General features: G+C 37.2%; 1 pseudogene; it reads left to right on the plus strand.

Moving 5' to 3' along the window:
- Positions 1-1765: 1765 nt before the first annotated feature.
- LOC130453476 (vomeronasal type-2 receptor 26-like) overlaps positions 1766-17993 on the plus strand; it is a 107556-nt pseudogene continuing 91328 nt past the window's right edge.

Genomic DNA, 17993 nt, shown 5'->3' on the forward strand with positions numbered 1-17993 from the left:
AGTCCTTTCCTCATAGATTTGGTTGAAATAGAAGTACAGGGAAGAAGGCTTCTCCCTCTCTGAGGAGAGAAGTATAATATTCCTACCCCCAGATTCTGAATCTCTCTTCTTGATTACTATGAAGCAGGCACTTGATCTTATAAACAGCTATTTATTCTAAAGAATATATAAAAGGTAAGGAAAGTGAGTTGTGGGATAAGGTGATTGGGAAAGAGGGAAATAGGAAGTCCCTAATAATAACAATTGAACTCCATCACCCAAAATCTTTCAGGGTCAGGCTTTGTCTGCCTGACCCCCCCACCCCGGGTCAATTGTGAGAGTTGTCCTGACTTTTATCTGTTCTAGTTATTATTAAGTTCAAAGGATTGTCTAGAGGGATTTAGAAGATCTTCTGATTTATCTTCACTGGATACTGGAATCAGGATTTACAGAATGGGGCTCTAGGTTCAGAGGTTTGCTCAAAGCAACCTCTCTTGTAGGCTTCCCAAAGTGAAGTGAGTTCAGCTGTCTTGATCTTCTCAGTTCCTCTGTTCTTCCTTTGAATTTCTCTCTCCTTCTTGCCCTTTCCCCACTCAAGATGGTCTCCCAGTATGATGAGTCTGATTTTCTTCTTTCTTTGGCAGATTCAGTCTGTTTCCTCTCTTACAAGTTCAATAGAATATATGCCAATTCTAGATTACTTATTAATTTGTGACCCTCAACATTGACACTAACTCTCTCACTTTCTGCCTTTCTCATGTCAAACTGGTCTCTGCTTTATGCAATATCTGGAAATATTGAGTCATTGCAGAGATTTGGTTTGGCCAGAGAGGATACATTACTCTTGAAGTCTAAATACAGTACTGATATACATCAAATAGGTATGTGGACATCTCAAACCCCAGGGAAACTGCTAATGCTCTAGGGATTGAAAGCAGGGAAGCAGGTTCTAAAAGTTACTTTGTCACTTGAGTTTTTTTTTAAGTTATATTTTATTTGATCATTTCCAAGCATTATTCGTTAAAGACATAGATCATTTTCTTTTCCTCCCCCCCACCCCCCATAGCCGACACGCAAATCCACTGGGCATTACATGTTTTCTTGATTTGAACCCATTGCCATGTTGATAATATTAGCGTTAGAGTGTTCATTTAGAGTCTCTCCTCTGTCATGTCCCCTCAACCTCTGTATTCAGGCAGTTGCTTTTCCTCTGTATTTCCACTCCCATAGTTTATCCTTTGCTTATGAATAGTGTTTTTTTTCTCCTAGATCCCTGTAAATTGTTCAGGGACATTACACCACCACTAATGGAGAAGTCCATTACATTCGATTATACCACAGTGTATTAGTCTCTGTGTACAATGAGTTTTTAACTCAGGAAGGAGGATGCAGGTGAAGAGCTACAGGGCAGAGTGGTCCCCAGAGGCCCTCACTCTTAGACTTTGGTCAACATATTTTTTTGACTACCACTGGAGAGACATGATGATATGATGACTTTCCTTGCCTACCCACAGGAAATCAGGTGGATAATATCCAGGAGGTAAAACTGTCCCATAAATATACCCCATTCTGTATATCTTTTTCCTTCATCCTAAACAGAGTCCTGTCTCATGTCTCACATTAGAATTTCCAATGTATGAGGGATTGTTGAAAAATGTAGAGCATTTATTAGTAAAGAAATATCTTTTGTTACAGAGAATATGTTCACAGAGTCATGAAAAAAGACCTGCCCAATTATCTTAGACTTCTCTTGTCCTTAAATCTTTTTACATTTTGGATATTGGCCATGGGCTTGGGTAAACTGAGGCTGTCTTCCTTTAGATTATTTGTGATCCTGCTTTGTCAGTTTTCTTTTTCTGCATACCAGATGGGGAATCATCCTTGTCACTTAAAAAGAGATTATAGTCCTACATATAGAAAGGAAGGGGACTTGGTTATAGGGGGCTTCCTCTCCCTGTTTCTGAAGATTCATTTCTCAAATTTTCTTCCAGAATTTCTCCAGGCTGGATAACTGCAGATTCAAAGTAAGTTGTTATTCTTTGTTATATTTCTGACCGGTGAAATGTAATTATCCATGTTCCTGATCAACTGTTCTTGTGGGCAGAATTGTGTTTTATTTGGCCTCACAGCTTTGGTTAAAGCAAAGATCTGGGTTTGGAAATTTCTAGGGAAGGGGTATTAAGGAAGCTGATCAGAAAGTTTTTTCATTGTATACGGTGTAGCAAGCAAGAGAGTATATAAATATCTATTTATATTGCCACATGATATGGCAATAGAAATAGTCTGGGATTTTTCACCACAAATGGAAGGAACTCACCAGGGCAATGATTAAGGAGGCATAGCAGGGAGGGAATATACTCAATGTTGGGATTCTGGTGACAAAATTAGATTCCCCAAGAATGCCCATATTTGAGAAAAGGTTATTGATTCTAAATATGTAAAAATGCATCAGGTGCATATTGAAGAAGAAGTTTTTGGCATGGCATTTTGAACAAGTTTGGATGAAATTTTCATAGGGGGAGACTCAAGATTTATATAGCAAACTGGGAGAAGGATCCATCATTAACTAACTAAGGCACCAGAAAAGAGAAACAATTCAGAATCCTCCAATCACTCCAGAATTTTATCCAACTAGAAGCTTCAAATCTTATTTCCTGAAAGAGATTTAACAGTGGAAAAGTACAAAATGTTTCTATTTCCCTCTAAGATTTTATGGACACTAGAACAACTTAGTCAAATGACTTCATATTGGAGCTCTATCTTTGTAATATAATAGGCACGTATACCTAAAGTACCAAACAATCTTAAGTTCATAATGATCACAAATGCAACGTACATTAGATGTGTGAAACAATTCTTCAATCATATTGAGTTTTCACCACCTGTGTGTCTAGGAAATATACACTAGAGGACCCTTTCACTCCACTGAATTATCTAGCTAACGAGATGGCTCTTTTTGAGCCTTTCTAGATCAGGATTAAACAGTTCCTCTCATTTCCTATTAACTCAATCTTTTCCTCTGCTTTCTGTCCTTTCCTTCTCTATTATTTCTCAACCTCCTGATAGTTTTGCAATTTGAGGAAAGAAGATAGAGATTGAATCTGAATTTAGTATTGTCCATAGGTGGTCATCTCAATGTCCTCAGAGATAATGGAATTGTGTAGACTTTTAGGATATCTCCAAACTGAGATATGGGAGATGCACAATATTCCTTAATCCTCCTGTGGGACTTAGCTTCTCAGCGGATGTAATTGTGCCAAGGTATGGGCATGTAAAGGCAAAATTACTTCTCTTGCTCTTCTTTAATTCTCCTCTTTGCATGGTAAGATTTTTATGGTTCCTCATATTCTTCTTTCAAAGTTCTTCTCTTGGCAGTCCTTCTTTTGCATAAACATCCTTGATGACTTTCTTCTTTTCTGCCAGAATTTCTTTGTCTCATCTTTATTGTGATCATACAACACTTGGAATGGAGAAGATAGTTCAACAATCCCAGGAGCTTTTGTTAGGACGAAAGTATGCCTTAAAACTAATAACTGTTGGAATTCTCTTTTTAATAGCTTTAAAGTTAGTTACTGATCACTGTTCTGCATATAATTGGAAGGACCCCAGTCATATAAAGCAATATGTTCCCTGAATGCAATATCTCAAGTCCCACCTTGTGCCAGAGCTTGGTGAAGTATATGCATGAGGAGTATCTGGTAAGGAAGCTTTGATAAAACAATGAATGGTAACTCAGGAAAATGTACAGTATTGGAAGGTTTGAGGATGGAAAAATAATCACATAAGGAGAAACTTAGCTGGGTTATATCCATTATTAATTTTGCCTTCAAGATCAACAACACCAGAGTACTAGGACTGAAGCATGGTTATGAAGAGAAAAAACATATTGAAGAAATTTAGTGAATGAGGGAAAGAGAAGAATTGTCCTATGTTATAGAAATGTGAGAGTCTCTCAGTATAAAAATCTAGTCAAGCCACATTGGATGTGTTCTGTTATTTTCTGATCCCAGGATTGTAGAAAATGCTGCAAAAGTTTGGGGAGAAGGTGGAAAACTGGGGGGAAATGTTATAAATGATATAATATATTTAATATTAAATAATACATTGAAATAATATATTATATATTATAATGTTTAAAATATGATTACTTTTGGAAACTCACTTCATTTTTTACTTTTAAGTGAAGTTTATGAATAGGAAATTTTGTTTAAATTTGCCAGTAAATTATTTTGGGATTAATGGAAAGAAATACCTCCTAATGGTCAGTGATATAAATATGGGATGATTTCCTTTTAGAGACTGCAGGATACTGATAGAGTTAAATAAAAGGGCAGAGGACCTCACATATCTTGGAAAGATTCACCTTTGGTAGAAGCGGTTCTAGTTTTTACAGAGCTGCCAGAACAGTATTTGATAACAAATTATTGATAACAAATATGCACATATTATTCCTCTGTTCTAGTCACAAAGGACTACCAATACCTAATTCAGGCCTTCAAAACCAAGTAAGAACTCATCCGTTAAAGTCTTATAGAGTTTCAGAATCACACAGGCCTCATTTTCCTTTGAAGGTTTATTGTACAACAATCCCTTTCAAGTTACTGACGTTGACTCCAAATGAATTTACTTGCTTTATCTCATGCTTGAAATCATGGTTTTTCATGCTCCCTTAACACAGGCTGTATCCCAGGTCTGAAAGATGCTCTCATGTCTACTCAGTCACTCCAAATCCTTTGTTTCCTTCAAAGCTATTCATGATTACTGTTTTCTATGAGGATTTTACCTTGAGTTTTCATGTTACTGTAACAAAACCCCACACTTTTCTTTGTATCTACTTTGTACTTTGCTTGCATTTGTTTATGTTGTATGTGTGCAACTTATTTCCTACCAATCAAATATAAGGAAGAAAATCACAGTCTGATTTAATTTCCACATTTACTTTCCAAGCTCCAAAAATGGTCATTGGCACATAGAAGGCTTTTTTGTAAATATATATTTAACTAATAAGTGAATGAGGAGAGCAGAGGAAGGGACAGATGGCTAGTCTTTTCCACTGTGGAATTTCTGGGATGGCTTCTTGGATAGCACCAATCGTTGTTTAAGTGTTGGCAGATGCCAGGCCTGATTCTTCCTAGTAGCTTCTGCTTCATTCCTACTCAGGTGCTGCTAAACAGATTTGATGAAGGCACAAGAACTTGCACACTGCTTTCATTCCAAAAGTTACAATGTGCTTCCATGTGCTGCTTCTTACGTGATTTCTTCTTCTTCCCACAACAGCTCTTCCAAATCCTCACTTTCATTAGCAACTTCTACTATCATCGCGTCATTCTCCTCCAATTCAGCTGTGTACATCGCCTTAAAATATACTGAGGAAACAGAAGCCATTAGTTTGATCTGCTCCTTCTCACACTCTTTTGACAATGTACTATTCACACTGTTTCCCAATCTTTCTTCATATACTCCAATGTCTGATGAAGAGATGGACCCAGTCTTTTGTACACTCTTAATTAATTTCAACCAATGTATAAACTTTTACACCAGCATCTTCTTTCCCTTCACTCAATGACTGTTCTTTAAGTATTAGTCACGCCCTATATATATAGCCTTGAAAACATAACACTAATGACCTACATCCTTTCTAATATCAAACTTTGCTGTTTCTGTCAAGTTGGATCTAGTTATTTATTTTCTTCCTGCCACTTTAGGTTCATGCTCAAACATTACCAACATTTTCTCATTTTCCAATTTGCTGTGGACGAGATCAACAAGGACCCCCATTTGCTACCCAATATAACTCTGGGATACCAGTTGGTCAGTAACTTCCATTCTAATGAACTAGCTGTGGAGAACTCTTTGATTTGGCTGTCAGGGAACGGTCCGACCATCCCTAACTACAATTGTGAAATGCAGCACAAATCAGTGGCTGTCATTGGTGGAATGTCCTCTACACTGTCCATGGCCATGGCTACCATGTTAGGACTCAGGTAAGAGAGGCAATACTGTTGTGTATTTTTAGCCAGGATGCTCTTTGTCATTCAAATAGCCAAATGGCACCATTGATACAGTTCACATTTATCAGGAAGCTCTAGGCACAGACATGAAATTAGAAATACAAAAAAGGAAAAAGTCCCCTCTCTGAAGGTACTCATTGTATTTTTCAGATGAGGTGATGTCATAATGAAGTATTTGTTTTTAGGGATAGTTTTGGGTCAAGTAAAGAATCTTCTGAACTTAAAATCCTATCCTCTCAGTTCACCTTTATATATTTGAATAAACCTCTGAAAATTTTAGAGAGAAGCAAGATTTTTTTCCCCTCTCACTTCATAAAACTTCCAGGATGAAGAACATTTCTTTTTATTTGGAAATTGATTTATACGTTTCCCCCAAAAGTATGAAGCGCTAGTGCATCCATTCAGTACTCTATGCTAACAAGTACCATCCAATTCTGTGTTACAGGGATATTTAAATTTTAGCTGAGAAATTTCTTCCTCATTTAGGGCCTGTTTTGCCAAATATGTAATATATCCTTCAGTACACAAATTTTTTGCCCATCAGTTTAATGTATTTCTAGTTAGTCTTGATCAGTTAGCCTGATATGCTTTTTCTAACTGGATCCTCAGAGAATATTATGATGAAAATAAAACCTCTTGGTGGTCTGGATAGTGTGAAGATGGAATTTAGCGCTCTCCTGATTGTAACCATGAAGGTACATTACTAAGTACCTTCATGGTTACAATCAGGGGATTACAATTTAATCTTCACAATTAAGGAAGAGTTAAATAACTTCATTTTTACAATCAGGGGAGAGCTAAATGCAATCTTCACCCCCCCCCATGATCATTGGGAGACTACTCTCCCCATTTATCTTTTAACAGAATCATCTTGTAGTCCTAAAACCTTCTAAATACTGATTTATACAAATTAGAATTAGAAAAGAGAGAAAGAAAAGGCAGTGATTTACTAGGCACATTGACAAAAAGCCAAATTAGGGGGCAGTCCCCTTTGACATAAAAGTGTACATTTACAAGAAATGTTAAATCCCCTTCTGTTCAATCAATTGTACCCAAATCTTCATTCTGTATCTTCTTGATGCAGTGTAGGTTTCTGCAAGCATTTTTCTTTGAAGAGTTTTTTTTTTTTCTGGATTCAAGGATTTAGCAAATTTCTTTTCCTGAAATTCTTTTCAAACACAATTTTAAATATTAAATTTTTATTCATAAAAATACACTACAATAGAAAGCCATCAGGGCAAGCAGACAGAATGAAGAGCTGATTCAATACTAAAACAATATGCCTTTTACTTGCAAGCCCTAAGAGTGCCTCTATAGCAAGAAAGATGGGGATATGTGTTAGAAAAGAAAGAAACTATGGATTTTAATCAATTCAACGATGCTTCTCTGCCATAAAGTATTCATGTTTTACTTGTTTCTCTCTTTATCCTTTGGTATTCTCATAATTTTGATTCCTGAGAAATCATGGTGATCGATCATCACTTGTTTTTAGCAGAGTTTGATGAATGGTGGTATAAAAATTAGCCTTTATTTCAAGAGTCAGGATCAGGGAAATCATTGCATAATTCCAGAAATGTGATTCAGGATAATTCCATTCAAACCACATTGATTGAGCAGTATCATGTGATAGGCATAGTACAAGAAAAAGATAATTTCCAAAACATAAAATGATTCTGATTACTTTCTGCAGTTCTTGTTGCCATTTCCAGTTACAGATGGGTACACCAATTAAATGATGCTCACAAGTTGCTACTCTTTCTCTGCTCTGTAGCACTTGCTTTAACTGCCTTCATGGCCTATGGAACAAATTGGTGCCATCAGCCCATTCTGATGGGGCAGCCCCTTGTGGGCCGAGGTAGATATATCCTATCTGGTTAATAGTTGTGAGGCTGGTCAGTTATCCTCAGCCCCATTTAGACTCCTGGCAAATAAGGATTTACTGGTGTGGAGTCACTTTGAATGGGAGGGCTTCTAGGAGCCATGAGTGAGTGTAGGCAGACACCAAAGGTATATTGGGTCTTCAGGAAGGATTAGCACCTCCAGTATTATGGTTTGCTGAATCCTGTTTGGGTTGCTCATCCACAAATTATTCTGATATATGTATGTATATATAAATTTATATACCCTTGAGAGGGATGGTCATGACCTTCGTGATTACAAAAGGGAGAAATGAGAAGGCTGGTATAGGATCCACCAGCAGCTCCTATATAAAGAACCTGTTGGTGGTGACCTGAGAAGGAAATTGTTGGCTAGAGGAACATGGATGTAAGGTAGATGAGGCAGTCAGAAGAAGAGATGCAGGAATAAAGTCTCAGAGATCACAAGTTAAAACATATGGGGAGTCGCAAGCTCCATAATTACCTCTCTAGAAAGAGAAAGCAAGTGGAGAAATTACATGTATGTGAAACAAGAGAACATGCATGGAGCAGAGAACTCCAGAACATCACCCATGGACCAGATGGCCAAGAGATTAATGGGAGATGTGAGGAGCAACTGTGCTGAATAAGTCAGTCAGACATGAGGAGGCCATTATAGGCCATAGCATGATTAGGAGGTGCAAGGAGCAAGAGCAAGTGCAAGTGCAGGAGAAGTAAGAGGGCGGCTCACACATGTTCCCCAGTTTTTATTGGAGACTTTAGGAATGTCAAGTAGGGGATGATAAATGAATACGTGAGAAGATATAGGTTTTAACATTGGTTGAATTGGCAATGACAAAATCAAATTGGAGGAGATTAATCCAACCTGCGCTTTGTAAAGGAATATTATCAGAGCCAGGACTCTGTAGCTGGCCACTCCCAGACCAGGAATTTGCTAGTCCTTTGGACTGTCCCTTTCTATATAATGATCACCAAGTGATCTGACCATGTGTCTGGTAAATGAATATACAGGGTACCATAACAAAACATCAACCATATTTCCAAGATGCTGACATGCCTGGTATGCTACAGCGGGACAGAAAACTTGCTCTAAGCCACTGAACCAGAAGATGACATTGTCTGTCCAAATCAACTCCAGGAGTCGAGTTCAGCAGAAATGTTCAATATTTGCACTCTAAAGTTTCTGCTGCTGCTGTTGTGTTGTTGCTCCATCCTTTCAGATGTTGTTCCTGCCCAATTTGGGATTTTTCTAGGCAAAGACCCTCGAGTAGTTTTCAATTTCCTTCTCAAATTCATGTTTCATATACAGAAACTTAGGCAAATAGTGATGAGTGACTTTCTTAGGAGAACACAGTTAATAAGTACCTGAGACCAGATTTGAACTCACAAAGATTTGTTTTCCTGCCTCAAAGTCCAGCACACTATTTTTGATGCCACCAAGATGCCTCAATCATGGATGTAAAGCAGAAATAGAGGCCATCAAGGATTTCTGAGGAAGGACCAGAGTTGGATAAAAACTCTGACCCTAGGGGGCTGCTGGGTAGCTTAGTGGATTGAGAGTCAGGACGGGAGTTCCTAGGTTCAAATCTGGCCTCAGACACTTCTCAACTGTGTGACCCTGGACTGGTCATTTAACCCCCATTGCCCAGCCCTTACCACTCTTCTGCCTTGGAACCAATACATAGTATTGATTCCAAGATGGAAGGTAAGGCATTAAGAAAAATAAAAAAAATTCTGACCCTAAAATAACAAATCTTAAGAGAATTCTAAAAAGAGGAAAGAAGAAGAATCAGAAGCAAATCAGTAAATTATTTGGGAAATTAAAGAGAGTATATTCAGAGGCAGAGGGGCATATGGGATTTTCTGGAAGAATAATTACCTCTGCTATAAGGGCTTGCTAAGCTCTTTTGAGGAATGTTGATCCAGCTTTCCTGGCTCGCCTTCTCCCAGTTCTCCTGTGTGATTGTCAAAAGTAATATGCACTGTGCTCATATCCGGTCTCAGGAGACAGGTTAAAAAACGTTGAGGTTAATTGAACAATCAGTGAGTTATAAGTGTGTCTACTCCTAGCATATAGGCAATAAAGAATACTAAATACTTACTCACCAATTAATTCTACATATACTTAAAAATCTTTATTATTCAATTTTTCGTCTATGTTTTCTTTTTCAAACTGGTAATTGAATGATTATATTACTCAGAATGATTTAATCATACAATTACTATTAAGACTCTTCTCTGTATGCTATTAGTGTATACAGATTTCTCTTGGTTTTGCTAATTTTACTCTATATTGCTTCACACAAGGCATTTTTTCTCCCTAAAATCAACTTGCTTTTCTTTTCTTACTCATACTGATGTATTTCATCATAAAGTTATACTAAAATCTATTCAGTCAGGCCCCAATTGATGGACATACCATCAGTCGCAATTCTTTGCCTCCAGAAAGGGAACCTCTAGAAACATTTTAGGAAAATAATTTTCATTTACCTTGGGAAAGAAATCTAAATGTGGTATTGTTTGGTCAAATGGTATACACAGTTTCCTAACATATAAGACAGGATTCCAAATGTCTTTTGAAAATGGTTGGATTAGAACACATTTACCCCAACAATCCACTAGTGTGCCAATTTTTGAAAATTATTAGCAGTATTTGTATTTTCCTATTCTCTCATATGAGTCAGGTTGATAGTTGTGAGATGGCACGTTCTCTATCAATAAGAGAGAGAATACTTTCCTAGTGAATGGTACTCAGGACAAAGAATTTGCTTTGAAACTGGGGTGACAACATAGGAACATTTCCTAGTTGCACTTCTGATCATGACATTACCATGATTGTAGGCAACATTTTCCAATTTTAATCATAGGTACCAACCTAAAAATAACTTATGAGATTACATGTCATAGGATGAGGAAGTACCATTCATTTAGCTTCTCCCTTTCTCACTGAATATGATAAAGATGTCAGAATGAGACTATATTTTTCCAAGAACCTTACCATAGTGGGTTCAACTTATAAGAGGGTCAGTTTGGCAATCTGTATCAAGATATCCTTGCTGATTGGGTCACTTTAGATTGATTAACTCACTGTTCACAAGCTATTTTAATTCATTCTACAAAAATTCATGATGAAGTTTAGGATAATGTCAAACATTCCCTTATTGCCGGGAGAAATCTGGTGACTTGAGATCTAATGCTGGAACAAGTATTGGGTTAGAGACTAGGAATTTGGATACTTAATGAATTGTGGAGTGGAGGAGAGTTAATCTCCTTGAGTTCTTATTAGTAGGGTAGGGATGATGTGTAATGCCAACTGTGACATCAGCTTTCAGTGGGAGGAAGTTACCATCTTACATCCCTAAATGAATTAAAAAAAAGTGAATTTTCCTTCTAGACCCAGCTCTGGGGCCATTAGCTCCTCCTTGTGATCCTGATATGAAAGATTTCTTGGCCATCTGAAAATAGGTTGGATTGCTCTCTTGTACTTCACCAAGCCCTTAGAAAAGGTGGGACTTGAGTTATTGCAGTTGGGGGACACATTGATGGAAAATATGGGGGTCCATCCCATTATATTCAGAATAGTGGTCAGTGACTAACTTTGAAGATTTTAAGAAAGAAAATCCTGAGAGTTATTAGTTTTAAGAAATTCTTTAGTCATAACAAAACCTAGTGAGAATGCTGAAATACTTTCTCCATCCTCAGAGTTGTATGTTCAGAATAAAAAGAAGATGAAGGAATTCTGGCAAAAAAGAAGACAATTATAAACCAAGACAAGGACTAAAAAAAAGGTACAACTGGGACGGAAGGATTTGAGGAGCCATAATATCTTTTCCTATATAATGGAGAAGAATTAATTGAAAGGAAGGAAAATAGTTGTGAGAGATTTTGCATGCCCAGGCTTTAGTAAAATTCCACTTGCTGACCATGCAGGAGGAATAAGAAATATCATGCAGCTAACCCAACTCAGGTTGGATATATCCTAGAAGACAGCATGATGCCATTTTCTTGGAGGACATTGTGATGACCATCTGGTGGCAATTATTAAATCAGATTACATCACTATTTTCTCTCCTAAACCTAAACATCAGAAGTTTGAAAAAGAGTATTAAAGAAAAATAGGGAAATCAGAGCAATGCAATTGTGGTTTATAAAAAGAAATGAGGGGATTTTATATGTACGCAATCTCTAAAGGTTCCAAGAGAACAATCTTATGCAAAAGGGGAACAATTGAACCAAAAAATCATCCCCGATATAACTTATTTTGCAATATTCTTAATTGACAGTTTTTTCAGGCATCTAAATACATGGCACTTGTGGTCATTTAAAGCTTAATATTATTTGATATTTTATTTATCTTTTGCTGTTATATTATAATGATAAAACTCCATAGAAAGTCAATTCCACCAAGTTCTCCTAAACCCCATAACAGCTCGTAGGGAAAGATAAACGTTTTTTAGTTTTCCATCACTAAATCTCTTTCAGACAGATGAGATGTGAAGGTTTTGGTTGGATAAATCTGTAGAGTGATTGTCGAATTCTGAATTAGTTCTCTTTTCTGATGCCTTAGTAAGCCAATGATAGATCCTTCTTTCAGTCTGTAACATCAGATTCAGAGACTTTCCCTGGCAAATTTTATCCAAACAGATCATTATAAGTAAGTGATCCCCAAAACGTCTTCATCTTTATGTTTCTGATAAGAAATCTGACTTTCTATATTTGGGACTAGCAGCCTTTTCTCAAATAAGGGTATTCTTGGGGAACCTAATTCTGCCACTTGAATCCCAACATTGAGTATATTCCCTCTCTGCTATGTCTCCTCAATCATTGTCCTCAATGTCCTTCCATCCATGGTGATGCATTTCTCGCTATCTATGTTACCACATACCGTGTATACATACTTTCTATCTGGCTGCTTGCTGCACAATACACAATGTAAAAGCCTATGATTTTAGCAATTTCCTCAATACCTTTTTCCTTATAACATCAAACCAAAATCTTTTCTTTACTCAATGCTGTGAGGGCACAAAAAACCCAATTCTACCAGAAAGACCAGGTAGTCAGGAATATCAATGACATTTCACCAATGAGAAAAATAATACAGTAATAACAACCTGTCCTGTTTCTGGAGCTTTCCATAGTGGAAGTTGTTTGAAAAATAACTTGTCAATATGCAATTCACACTTCAGATACATAGAGAGGAAGGCCCCTATAACTGTCTCCTTCCTTTCTATACGTGGGCCTGTAATCTCTTTCTAAGCAACAAGGAGGTTCTCCCATCTGATATTCAGGAAAAGAAAACTGAAAAAGCAGGATCACAAGTAATTTAAATAAAAATGGCCCCAATTTGCCAAAATCCATGACTAAATTCCAAAATCTATGAAGTGTCTAAGAGTAGAGAAATCGAATAGGATTGCGGATATGTTTTCAAGAATTTATCGGCACATTTTCTGTTTCTAAAGGTTTTGATTTTTTAATAATTTTTTAAACTGTTCTATTTTGAACAGTCCCTCAAATTAGGGAAATCCTAATATGAGATACGACACAGGCCTCTGTTTTGGTTAAACAGAAAAGATAGCCAAATAGTGTATATTTATCGGACTTTTTGCCTTCTGGATATTATTCCTTTTGTTCCCTATGGATAGGGAGTGAAAATGGTCTCAGCTTTATGTCTCTGGAGTGTTAGTCAAAAAAACACGTTGACCAGAGTCAGAAAGTGAGATCATTGGGGACCGTCCTGACCTGCAATTCTTCACCTGCATCCTCCTTCCTGAGTTAAAAAAAGGGATAAAATAAGTTTGGTCACCTGCTTCCTTGTTTCAGTCCCTGCAGTATTAGCAGCTTCCCTGGGGTTTGAGATGTCCAAAGTGCTGTCCTATCTGTCTTAATTGTGTGCTTAAGGACTTCTGGAGTGATACTTCCATTCTCACCAAACTAATTCTCTGCAATGACTCAATATTTTCAGATATTACATCAGGCAGATTCTAGCTTTAGATGAAAAGTCAGGAAGAGAGAGTGATAGTTTCCATGACATGGACCAATGTTCCTAGACAGTGTTGAATCTAGCCTTGAATACATTAACCACAAAGCTTTGGCCTGTGAAAGTATACACTAAATCAACCCTGAATTAATATATGCATAATAGTAATAAAAAGAATTTCAACAATTGATGATACCCTCACCATCATTTTTTCTGCCAGAGATTTTGATAATCCAGATATACTTGCCCATTCTGGAAGACACTATTCTCAGTCTTCCCATTAGTTTCTTATTGTGGGATTACCACGTAACCTTGAGAAATCCCTGATTTCTCTGTACAGGCAAATGTAACCACAGAGTATGCTATCACTTCATCTTTTATTTCTACAGATATCATGTGATCCAGTCTACTTGTGTTTTTTTTTTTTACCTGCATATAAGGAATACAGAAATCTATACTAGTTTCCTTTATATGGCCCTTAGTATTAGAAACCCCATTATGTAATTATTAATTAATATTAAAACTATTTATTTTTAAGATATCAGTCTTTTCATTAAAGAATTAGAGTTTTCTTTGTAATGTTCTATCAACTCATTGCTGTGACACCTCCTGAATTATCTACATGAGAACAATTTAATTCTTAGACCATGATTACCTTCAGTTACATTGACACATGACCAACCCCCAGCCTTTCATCTATATTAACTATATGGCCGTGAACAAGTCCTATAACCTTGCAGGCAGCCCCCAGGCACATCCTACAATGACAATTTACAAGTGAATTGCCGAACTGCATCTGGGTGGGCTTCATCCAAACTATGACACAAAATGTGTGGTGAAGAATAAATGCTGGCTGACTTCTTGTTCTCAAAGCAAGATTAGAAGAGGACATAATGACTTGACTATAGTCTGTAGTAGAGTATGGCAAAATTTAAGCACCTGAGTTCAAATATGGACATATGGACAAAATTCCATCTTCGACAAGATTTTTAGAGAATTTGGGCTACTTTCTTTTCCATTTTAAATAAAAGAAAATATTCATTTATGAAGTTAAAGCTGAGAAGTGGAGCCTACATGGCAGAGTATATGCAAGGAAACCTCAAACCTCTCTGGCTTTATTCTCCAAATAAATTTGAAATGGACCTTAAGAAGAATTCTGGTGGAGTAGAATCAACATGGTAACAGAGTGAAAGAACTTTTCTTTTGTAGAAAACATCTGGGAATATAGACAGAGAGGGTGAATGTACCCTATTGAGGAAGGGGGAGGGGGGTCATTAAGGCACCAGTGGCTACCCTGTGAAAAGTTGCCTACACATATAGCTTGGCTGGATATAAGCATGGTCAGGCCTTCTTCACAGTAGCTCCAGTTGCAACCTTGGGGGTTATCCTCCTGGGGGGAATTGAACGAAGCATTGAAGGCAATGGCTTCGTCATCTGGTGGTTGGGAATCAAGGCAAAGTCAGCAGCTGGCAGTGAGGTTTGGTGAGGTTCGGTTTAACTACCACTGAGGCAATTTCATGTTTTGTTGGATAGGTTTCTACCCAACCTGAAAAAGTGTCTATCAGGACTAAAAGACACCTGTACCCATATGTCTATACTTCTAATATCTAACATTTTCTTCTATTTATTAATCTTTTATTTTTGTATTATTGTCTCTTGGTGCCTTATGGAGCCATTAGCTTCCCCCTTGTTCAATTCTAACTTTTAAGGATTTTTTTCAACTAAGCTTTTGTATCTCCTTTTCCATCTGGCCAATTCTACTTCTAAAGGAGTTGTTTTCTTCACCTGTTCACTTTCAGGAAGATGTATCAGCTCTCCTCTCTGTCCTGGACCTGTGTCTAATTCTCTTGTTCCCTTTCAACTGCAAACACTCTTCATCATCCTGGAACTAGGATCCACAACTGGATATTTGCAATGAAATTCCCAAACAGTCCATAGGTTTTTCCCTGGCATTAGCATAGTGCTCTTCTATAATCTCTTTGTGAGTAGTTTCTTAATTCTTTTACTGTCTCTGAGCTATAATCTCCCCAAATCACTGCTGCTATTGTCATAGCTACCTCTCAGGCCCACAGCTGCCACAATCTGGGCCATCCCCTAACCCAGGATCTCAGCCTTCTTCCCACCTCCTAACTTGTTTTGGGCTGGAAATTTTCTTAGACTGACTTTTTTGTTTGTTTGTTTGTTTGTTTATGCCAATCAAAAATTTAATTTGAAGTATTATTTTAAAGTTGTTATTTTTTTTAACGGGGAGAGGTATTGGGAGAGCTTGGCTATAATGATTCTTTTATCCCTCATTCTTACTGGAAAAAAGGCCACTTTTTTGACTTCTGTAAATATAGTATCTAGAATCTGTCTTAATCATATTTTTAGATGCTGAAGTCTTCTCTCATTAGTGTTTTACAGTTTAGTTGTTTTGAAATATCTTCTATTTTTTCTAATTTTATACTTTTTTGATTTTATTTTTGTATATCTACTTTTTTCATGAAGTCATTACGTTTTGGGGGGCATCTAAATTTTTAAGGAGTTTTATTCCTTGATTAAAATTTTATACTTGTTCTCATATGAAAATTCTCTTTCAGATTCATTTTTTTCCTTTCTTCATATTTATTTCTGCAGTTCTCTCACTATAAATTTCATTCAATTTTAAAATCATTTTATCTCCTTAAACTTTTTCTTGCTTTTTCTCTCTGTGAAATTTTAGTTGAATTTCTGCTCAAGCCCTGTTTTTCTTTGAGGTTTCCTTGAAGTTGTTTTTAAGTCTCCTTCTAATGTCTTATTATTTCTTTCATGATCCATGCTTCTTCTAATGGTATTCTCACTTTCACTACTCATTCCTCTCTTAGGGAAGGAATTTCTGGGTTGATTTTGAGTCCTCTTGAATGTTTCTCCTTCCTTTTTAGGGTCTTTGGTATAGTTTATTTTAGAATCTCAGAAAAATGCAGGGTGGAGTCCTACAGGTTTCTAATATTCCCCCAGTGGTCTGATCTGGGCCCAAATCTGTTCATTGCTCTCCTGGCCAGAGCTATGCAAGTTTCTGAATTGGGTTTGGTTCTGAACAACAAACTTGTGGGTTTGCCAGGAGACTGCTGCTGGATACAGATGGTGCGTACCAGCGAACACTCAATAGATTTAGAATACTAGAAGTTCAAGGAAACCTTTGACTTCACACATTCTAGTTTCCACTTTCTAGTCCTCAGATTAGTTTGGGGTCTGGAAATGAGAACCTGCTCTTTCTCTGAGCTCAGAGCTCTATAATTACTTCTTGTTTTAGAGCTTGAGCACTACTGAGGACTGTTATTAAAAAAACCAATCTTGGAGGCTTATATTTAAAAGCATTTGTTAGTAAAGAGAAAGAAAGAGAGAAACAACGTATCCAGCCTTTCTAACCGAAGGTAGAAATCTGATCCTGGATTGTAGCCTCTGCACTTCCTTCCATGTTGCCACTTGCCAGAGATAAGTGATAAGATAAAAAGCTCCAGGATGGTTAGAGAGTCAGAACAGCCAGAGAGCTAGGAGCAAAAAGAGGGACTCCATTTCCTTCACTGATTTTCCTGCTAAGGTTTAAGGTAGAGAACTCTACCCTCCTTGCCCTTGTTTCCAGCTTCATTCCTTTATCAGTTCCCACACCAATGCTTCCTGTAGAATGGCCAGTGGTGACGCCCCAGTGTCAGGATCCATAGGCCATTCTGTTTACCTTGTTGATAGAGACCCCCTTTTTTTAATCTCCTTAGCTGCCCTGGGCTGGCAAATGGTCTGACTCTGGTTTACTCATGGATTCATGATTAGGACAAGGTTTGCTCTATTTTCCAAACTTTTAAGGGAATAATTGTTGTCTCTGGGCTGAAATTGTTGCTGCCATTTTCCCATTAACTGTCTCCTCTCCTTATTCAAAAGCATTTTCCCTATGTTCAGGTGAACCCTGTAATTTGTAGAACTGTTGTATTGTTTGAGTACAGAGTTTGGTGAGCGAGGACGTAAAATGAACTCCTCTGGACACCTGGCTTTTATGCAGACAATGAGGTCAGAGTGGCTTTTACATTTTAAAAGAATATGATTTTTTATTACAATGCATGAAGAATAATTGCTTCAAATGCCATAAAAAAGTAGGACAAAAGATCAGATTTTGGTCCATCAGTCCAAGTTTGAAGT

Source organism: Monodelphis domestica, chromosome 6 (genome assembly GCF_027887165.1).
Source record: "Monodelphis domestica isolate mMonDom1 chromosome 6, mMonDom1.pri, whole genome shotgun sequence".
Lineage (NCBI taxonomy): Eukaryota > Metazoa > Chordata > Mammalia > Didelphimorphia > Didelphidae > Monodelphis > Monodelphis domestica.